Source organism: Bactrocera tryoni, chromosome 2 (assembly GCF_016617805.1).
Source record: "Bactrocera tryoni isolate S06 chromosome 2, CSIRO_BtryS06_freeze2, whole genome shotgun sequence".
Lineage (NCBI taxonomy): Eukaryota > Metazoa > Arthropoda > Insecta > Diptera > Tephritidae > Bactrocera > Bactrocera tryoni.
The window spans coordinates 25864401-25873884 of NC_052500.1; the positions used below are offsets into that span (position 1 = coordinate 25864401).

At 37.5% G+C, this 9484-nt stretch overlaps 1 long non-coding RNA gene across 1 annotated transcript in view; it reads left to right on the forward strand.

The window, feature by feature from the left end:
• LOC120768211 overlaps nucleotides 1-9484 on the forward strand; it is a 500046-nt gene that overhangs the window by 439529 nt on the left and 51033 nt on the right. The window lies entirely within an intron of this gene.

A 9484-nucleotide genomic window follows, 5' to 3' on the forward strand; every position in this document is an offset into this window, starting at 1 on the left:
AACATCACTGGACGAAATTTGTCTCGAAAACATTGGATCTCCTTGAACATTTTGAAAACCCACAAAGCGAAGCTATGTTGCTTGGGCAGGTCGAGCGGCTTCAGTTCTTGCACAAGCTGTATTTTGTTCGTTCCATACGTCAGTCCGCGTTGGTACGAACGGCGTCGAATCGACTCTCCACGGTCTTCGTGTAACTTTTACTGGCGAAGCGTGCAAAAAATATTTTGAATTACTAAGAGTTTGGAGTTACTAAGAAAACATCCTTAATTATACTCTCGCAACAATGTTGCTAAGGAGAGTATTATAGTTTTGTTCACATAACGGTTGTTTGTAAGTCCTAAAACTAAAAGAGTCAGATATAGGGTTATATATACCAAAGTGATCAGGGTGACGAGTAGAGTCAAAATCCGGATGTCTGTCTGTCCGTCCGTCCGTCCGTCTGTCCGTCCGTCCGTGCAAGCTGTAACTTGAGTAAAAATTGAGATGTCATGATGAAACTTGGTACACGTATTCCTTGGCTCCATAAAAAGAGGTTAAGTTCGAAGATGGGCAAAATCGGTGCACTGCCACGCCCACAAAATGGCGGAAACCGAAAACCTATAAAGTGTCATAACTAAGCCATAAATAAAGATATTAAAGTGAAATTTGGCACAAAGGATCGCATTAGGGAGGGGCATATTTGGACGCAATTTTTTTGGAAAAGTGGGCGTGGCCCCGCCCCCTACTAAGTTTTTTGTACATATCTCGGAAACTACTATAGCTATGTCAACCAAACTCTACAGAGTCGTTTTCTTCAGGCATTTCCATATACAGTTCAAAAATGGAAGAAATCGGATAATAACCACGCCCACCTCCCATACAAAGGTTATGTTGAAAATCACTAAAAGTGCGTTAACCGACTAACAAAAAACGTCAGAAACACTAAATTTTACGGAAGAAATTGCAGAATGAAGCTGCACCCAGGCTTTTTTTAAAAAATTGAAAATGGGCGTGGCCTCGCCCACTTATGGACCAAAAACCATATCTCAGGAACTACTCGACCGATTTCAATGAAATTCGGTATATAATATTTTCTTAACACCCTGATAACATGTACGAAATATGGGTGAAATCGGTTCACAACCACGCCTTCTTCCAATATAACGCTATTTTGAATTCCATCTGATGCCTCTTCTGAATAATACGAGTATATACATTAGGAACCAATGATGATAGCGGAATAAAACTTTACAAAAATACGGTATTTGAAAAATATGTAAATGACGTATAATGAAATCTCGATTATCACTTTATCATGCGAGAGTATAAAATGTTCGGTGACACCCGAACTTAGCCCTTCCTTACTTGTTTTAAACTTTATTTGAAAACGTCTAAGAACAAAAGATAGTCTAGAATTTATCAAATGATAGTAATAAAATTGTTGGAGATCCATAAAATAATATAATTGCTCTTATTTTGTGAACGCTAGACTTGAATAGAGCTTAACGATATATAATCTATGAAACGTAGAAAAGTCCTAACTTTTCTTATTAATTATATTGAATCAAGTTCAATCCTATAAGTTAAAGTACTTTCAGAAATAATTTGTACATTCTGCCTTATGACTTTTCCGTAGAGTTTAGGTTTACAATTTTTCTCTATTGAACAATCTTTCTTAAGAGTTTCTTCAAAAATGATATCTTAGAAATCTTCTCTGAAAATTCTAAGTAAATCCGACAAATACTTTGCGAGTTATTTGATAGTGAGCAAATGGTTCTACGGCGCTCTGAAACCTTTGTATACGTATAATACTTCAATCAGGTTTTCCTCAAAACTACGTTTTTGGTGTGGAGACCACTGTAGCTCAAGAACCGCTCGGTAGATTTCAATGAAATTAATACCACAAGTGGGGGATGGAGTCATGTGTAGAAGTTCACGCAAGTGAAGAAAGTTTTCTGAGCGTCATCCACTTGGTATTGTCGAGAAATGGTTTTTTTACATATGGCTAAAACAGCTCACGGCTTCCAATCTTACACCAAGTATCCTTAGGGTAGCCAAAATAACATACGGTTGAAAGCAAGCTAAATGTGAAGAGGCAAAATATCCCTCCCCAGGATTATGCACAGGGTTTGGGACCCGCCACGTAAAAAACGCCCCCACTTATAAGTCAACTCCGCTATAACCGCACAAGCGGTGTTTACGCCAATAAAGAAGAAGAAGAATACTGCTTTTTTAAAACACGAAGAAAGGATGGTCGAAGGTTTGTCAATTTCTATTTTTTATAAAAATGATTTTTCTCCGAAAATCAAGTACAAATTATCCTGAAGCCGTCAATATCTATCACTAAAACTATTTCATTGTCCGATTTATTTTAGATGAATCTCGAAGAATTAGCTGTTGTAGTTGTAGCGGCAGAAAGTATCTCAGTCTCTGGCCGCTTAAAAATACGGGTCCATTGCGGTTACCCTAACTGTATTGGGAACGGTAATCGCAGGATAAGTGATGTCACCGCCAGAAGCTGCGGTTGGAACTGGAACAACGTAAGCAACCTTTACTTTTAAAATTATTAATTTTTATGTTTCAAATTTCTGTCTGGCTTGAGCCACCCTGTATTACGAATGTATGAAACGAATATATTGACGGATTTGTGCGCTCATGTGTGTGAGTGCGTGTAGGTGTTTGCGGAACCCAAAAACTTAATTCGTTTTAAAAACACAAAGTGTAAAGTCTTATTACATCTAAAGCGAAACTTTGAATACCTCTCTAACCTCTATAAACGTCAAAGCGGTTGCATTTCACTTGAGGCGGCCTAAACTACGCTCAATCGATTATACACAAGGTGGCTGTCGTAAAAGTTTAAATGTGAATCAATTTTGTTTTTTGTTTGCTTTGTGGTCACAACTAATGGAATAATTTACAATTTAAATATATTCATGCAATATTAAAAGTTGAACGCACACATGCTTACCTAAAACTTAAGTTTGTTCTTTTAGCTAACACTAACATGTATTGGGGTATTTAGGCACTTTGCGGTCACTCTAACTCTGTACTAAAGCTGCCAAGAACAATATGATGCACTTGGTATAAAATACAGTTACTACAGAAACTTCTCCAAAGTCAAGCTGAAACTCATGTAAGTGAAAATTGTTTTATCTCTAAGATTGATTGAAAACGGGTTCCATGGAGCGTCAATTCCAGTTTTGGGAACAAAAAAAATCACACGGTGCCAAGTTTGGTGAATACGGGGTTGATCGATGATACTCATTGCTCTATTGGCTTTAAATTCGGTCACAATCGTAATACATGAATTTTTCTGCCTCAATTCCGGTCGTTTTCGACGGATTTTTTCATGACTCTCTTCAATTTGGCCAAATATAACTCTTTATTCACCGTTTGTCTCTGCGGAACAAATTCATGATGCACTGAACCACTAATATCGAAAAAACAAAGAGCACCACCTTGATTTTTGAGCGGCTTTGGCATGCTTTTTTTTTTGTTTTTGATTTTGGCTCATTTTTTCTCTCCATTCCGATGACTGTTGACTTGTTTGCACGTCAAACTCATAAGCTTATGTTTCAGCGGCAGATATAATGCTGTCCATGAATGTGGGATCGGAATTCGTATGATCAAGCATGTTATGTGCAGTTTTCAGGTTAGAATAGTTTTGATAATAAATTCACTTGGACAGCTAGAGACGTCTGTTCGATGTGATGCCCAGAACTGCTACGTATGGACCAAACATACTGTCGCATGTCAGCAAAACTTCTAGAGCCTGCCATAAATTTATTAAGACGGCTCATATCAATCTCAGCCAATTCACACGGTTCGTAAAAAGTATGATAAGTGAGATAATTCAACCATTGTCTGACAAAAGCTGGACAGTGGAGGAGAAAGTGCCTAGTTGTTTCCACTTCATCTTACTTATTGGAATTTTGGCAAAGTACGCCTATAAGGGCTAGCAGTTCAATAGACTTTTTACGTTCCACTCTGAGCCATAGAACTGATCAATGGTTGCTGAGTTCGCGCAAGGTCCATAGTTCCAGCGCCTGAATGCACAAACACCTGCTTTTTCTTCTCCTGATGAAATTTGGATAAAGATGGCTTTTCTTGCAAGCTCATCGGCGTTACAATTTCCGACGATTCCGCTGTGGTCAGACACCCAGACCAGTTTATTATGCAAAGAACTGGATACTGCTGCACTACTTGATTAGCTTTGAGCTCACTGTCACTAACCTCAAGGCCTATATAGCAACTCTGCAATCAGACTAAATGCATACCTACTTAAAAGTAGCCGCACTTCAGAGAAGTACATCTGGATTTAGTACGGATGAGTGTAAAAAAGCATTGCTAGTCTTGCTCATTCACAGCTCGAAAATATTCATGATATAATTACCAACATTTTTGCTGGTAATGTCTAGTAAATCTGTCTATCATTAGTCGAGTTTTTTTAATAAAACATTTAACACTTCTAATTCGTGTCAATTTTAGTTACTTATACGAAGGCTGCTATATATATTCTGGCCTAGGGCAACACTAAGTGTTGCCAGATGCAATCTGAACATTTTCGTGCGATCATTTTTCACAACTTTCGACGTGGATTATCACGACAAGAGTGCATCGATGAACTAAAATCTTTGTATGGCTATGAAGCACCATCCTATAGAACTGTGAAAAACTGGTACAACGAATTCAATCGTGGCCGACGCTCGCTCAAAGACGAATTCCGTGAAGGTCGTCCAAAAGCAGCCGTTGTGCCAGAAAACATCGATGCCGTACGTGAACTGATAATGCAAGACCGTCATGTAACATACCTTCAGATAGAGGCATGCCTATGCATTTCTCCCACGAGCATACATTCCATATTGCATGAACACCTGCCCGTAAAAAAGGTTTGTTCTCGTTGGATCCCGCACAATTTGACAATCGCTCAAAAAAGGCTCGTGTGGATTGGTGTAAAGAAATGCTGAAAAAATACGATCGCGGTGCTTCAAAAAGATCGCTTATAAGATCGTCGCAGGTGACGAATCATGGATCTATGCGTATGAGCCCAAAACAAAACAGCAATCGACAAAATAAAATAAAAAATAAAAAAAACCATTCTTTATTTGAAACGTTAGATTGGTTCATGACATTTACTTTTTGAAGATAATTTCATTTAAATGTTGACCGCGGCTGCGTTTAGGTGGTCCATTCGGAAAGTCCAATTTTGGGCAACTTTTTCGAGCATTTCGGCCGGAATAGCCCGAATTTCTTCGAAATGTTGTCTTCTAAAGCTGGAATAGTTGCTGGCTTATTTCTGTAGACTTTAGACTTGACGTAGCCCCACAAAAAATAGTCTAAAGGCGTTAAATCGCATGATCTTGGTGGCCAACTTACGGGTCCATTTCTTGAGATGAATTGTTCTCCGAAGTTTTCCCTCAAAATGGCCATAGAATCGCGAGCTGTGTGGCATGTAGCGCCATCTTGTTGAAACCACATGTCAACCAAGATGCTAGCAAACTTTTTGTTGCCAAAAATGGAAGAACTGAACTTGGTTGATTAACATGTGGTTTCAACAAGATGGCGCTACATGCCACACAGCTCGCGATTCTAATATGGCCATTTTGAGGGAAAACTTCGGAGAACAATTCATCTCAAGAAATGGACCCGTAAGTTGGCCACCAAGATCATGCGATTTAACGCCTTTAGACTATTTTTTGTGGGGCTACGTCAAGTCTAAAGTCTACAGAAATAAGCCAGCAACTATTCCAGCTTTGGAAGACAACATTTCCGAAGAAATTCGGGCTATTCCGGCCGAAATGCTCGAAAAAGTTGCCCAAAATTGGACTTTCCGAATGGACCACCTAAGACGCAGCCGCGGTCAACATTTAAATGAAATTATCTTCAAAAAGTAAATGTCATGAACCAATCTAACGATTCAAATAAAGAACAGATGAGATTTTGCAAATTTTATGCGTTTTTTTTTTTTTAAAAGTTATCAAGTTCTTAAAAAATCACCCGATATAACAACCTACGTATTGGAGCTAGTTTAAAATGGAATTCATTCATTTACTCCTGCTATCATCATTTCAAAAGATTCCCACCTAAAGCAAAATTTCTAATTTTTCGATTTTTTTGGGAAAAAACATAGATCACTGAATTACTGTATACACGTACCTTTTGACAATATTAAAATTGATTTGGGACTGAGCTAAAACCGAGAAAATTCTCAAAGAAGTTGTACAAAAATGAAATGAAAAAGCTTCTAATAAAATTCATTTTAAGGTGAGTATATCGAATTTCAAAACAACAATCACATCAGTGGTCATCAATTTCAGTGGCATGCTCAGAACACTCACACACCACTCAACTTCACTTCGCTACCAGTCAGGGGTCACTGCGTGTGAACTATTGTGTTGCATCCATAGAAAGCGTACATGTATTTGATAGTTATTATGAACGACGTAATTCAATATTTGCATCAACCATGCTGTACACGTACTTTAGTTTCCGCACGGTTTCTCACTGCAAGCACACCATCGTAAATTTGCGTTGGACTTTTGAGGGGTAAAATACTGCAGTCGGGTTATTTGTATTGCGGTTTGTACGTTTTGATGTTAACAAATTCCATCGATGAGCAAACAAATTTTCTTGTTCAACTGATTCTGATGACTTCTCTGCGTGCAAAATATGATGTGATGGAATTAATGTGCCGTTATATCAATTGTACAGCGACTGATTTTGAGGTCAGGTGATGGTGTAATTAATAGTGAACTAATGGAGAGAGGGAAGCGGTTCGGAACGGTATAAGTGGTTTTCCAAGCACTCAAGTCTTGAAGAAGTGGTCAATCTGGTGTGGTATTCAGCTTCCTGTGTCAAAGTGACTTTTTATGCTGATTTTAGAATAAGGTTATTTAATAAGTAAGGGTTTATAGAGTTGCACCTGCTTAGGGGTAGTCGCTGGTATAATAAGTATGTACATTCCATTCACCACTTGTCTGCTTCATCATTTTAAGACCTAACCTAATATCAACAAATTTAAAAGTGACACCAACAACACGTTGAACTCAATAAAAAAGCGTAAGTGAATGCTTCGGAAAAGTGAAATTGCTTGCTTTATAAAATTTATACCAGTATTAGCTCGATCCAATCCCTGCGATCTGGTGTATTTTTGAGAGATTCATTCATTATTTCATTACGACAGTCTACCAGACTTATACCAGCTAAGTATTCACTCGACTACGCACATATCACGTTTTAATGAATGAAAGAAGTTAGTATTTTTATGTTAATTTATGTATTTATACCACTCGTTATGCTTAACGATTTGCAGAGTCAAAAAGAGAATCCGTATTTATTTGTTCAGACCAGTTGTTTGCTTTTCGTTTTCAAAAGGGTTGAAAGACAAGTTTTATGTACGTTTGGTTATACCAGTTAGTTTTTTTATAACAGCTTCTTAATTTTATACCATTTTTTATTTTATGCCAGTTTATTTTCGAACCAGTTTTTTCTATAATAGAAAGCAATTTTTCTGTGTTATACCAAATTTTTGGTTGTATACACTACTCTTATTGGTTTGAGACCAGTAATAACAGTAAGTTATTTTTATACCAGTTACTCGATTTTATACCAGTTTTTTATTCTATACCAGTTTTTTCGTTGGATCTAGATTTGCCTATTCACCTGGAATTTATCAAAAGAATTATTTAAATAGCCAAAAAAGAGAAAAACGTGATAAATAGCCTGCTTATAGTATGTCTGATGAGGCCCATTTTGATCTAAACGGAAATATAAACATACAAAACTGACATAAAGTAATAATACACCAGACAAAACTTCACCCAAAACGAGTCACTGTGTGGTGCACAGTTTCATCAAAGTGTATTTTCTGGCCGTACTTCTTTGAAGAAAACGGTGTAACAGAAACTAATAAATTTTATCTTAAATATTTTCTATAATTAAGTATATATGAAGTAAGTCGTCTCTCTCTCAATAGCGTCTGGTACCAGAAAGAATGAGCAGTTCCACATATAGTCACACCGATGATTACGGACCTCCAGCCAAAATTTGAAAACAAATTAATATCAAGAAACTTCACTTTCCGCTGGCCTGCAAGGTCACCTGACCTGACTGCACCACAATTTTTTGTATGAGGTTTTGTCGAGTAAGAGATAAACCCAGAAATCTGCCTCAATTGAAGCAGACCATTAAATTAATAATTGAGGCAGTCCCGACTTCAACGCTTCAGGCCACAATGAATACTATTCATATTACTTAGGTGTCTCTTATGCGTGTCTAAGTATGAAGATCATTTAATGTCCATAATTCTTAGAAATACTTAATTATATGTAAAACTTAAAATAAAATTTATTATTTGCTTTAGTGGCATGATTTGTACACTACCCTGTATTTTATTATGACAGTCTATAAGTAATTTATACTCGCAACAATGTTGCTAACGAGAGTATTATAGTTTTGTTCACATAACGGTTGTTTTTAAGTCCTAAAACTAAAAGAGTCAGATATAGGGTTATATATACCAAAGTGATCAGGGCGACGAGTAGAGTCGAAATCCGGATGTCTGTCTGTCCGTCCGTCCGTCCGTCTGTCCGTCCGTCCGTGTAAGCTGTAACTTGAGTAAAAATTGAGATATCATGATGAAACTTGGTACACGTATTCCTTGGCTCCATAAGAAGGTTAAGTTCGAAGATGGGCAAAATCGACCCACTGCCACGCCCACAAAATGGCGAAAACCGAAAACCTATAAAGTGTCATAACTAAGCCAAAAATAAAGATATTAAAGTGAAATTTGGCACAAAGGATCGCATTAGGGAGGGGCATATCTGGCTGCAATTTTTTTGGAAAAGTGGGCGTGGCCCCGCTCCCTACTAAGTTTTTTTGTACATATCTCGGAAACTACTATAGCTATGTCAACCAAACTCTGATCAGAGTCGTTTTCTTCTAGGGTATTTCCATATACAGTTCAAAAATGGAAGAAATCGGATAACAACCACGCCCACCTCCCATACAAAGGTTATGTTGAAAATCACTAAAAGTGCGTTAACCGACTAACAAAAAACGTCAGAAACACAATTTTACGGAAGAAGTGGCAGAAGGAAAGCTGCACCCAGTGGCTTTTTTGTGGCCTCGAAAATGGGCGTGGCGCCGCCCAATTATGGACCACAGAACCATATCTCAGGAGCTACTAGACCGATTTCAATGAAATTCGGTATATAATATTTTCTTAACACCCTGATGACATGTACGAAATATGGTTGAAATCGGTTCACAACCACGCCTTCTTCCAATATAAAGCTATTTTGAATTCCATCTGATGCCTTCTCTGTATAATACGAGTATATACATTAGGAACCAATGATGATAGCGGAATAAAACTTTACAAAAATACGGTATTTGAAAAATATGTAAATGACGTATAATGAAATCTCGATTATCACTTTATCATGCGAGTATATAAAATGTTCGGGGACACTCCGAACTTAGCCCTTCCTTACTTGTTTTTCAC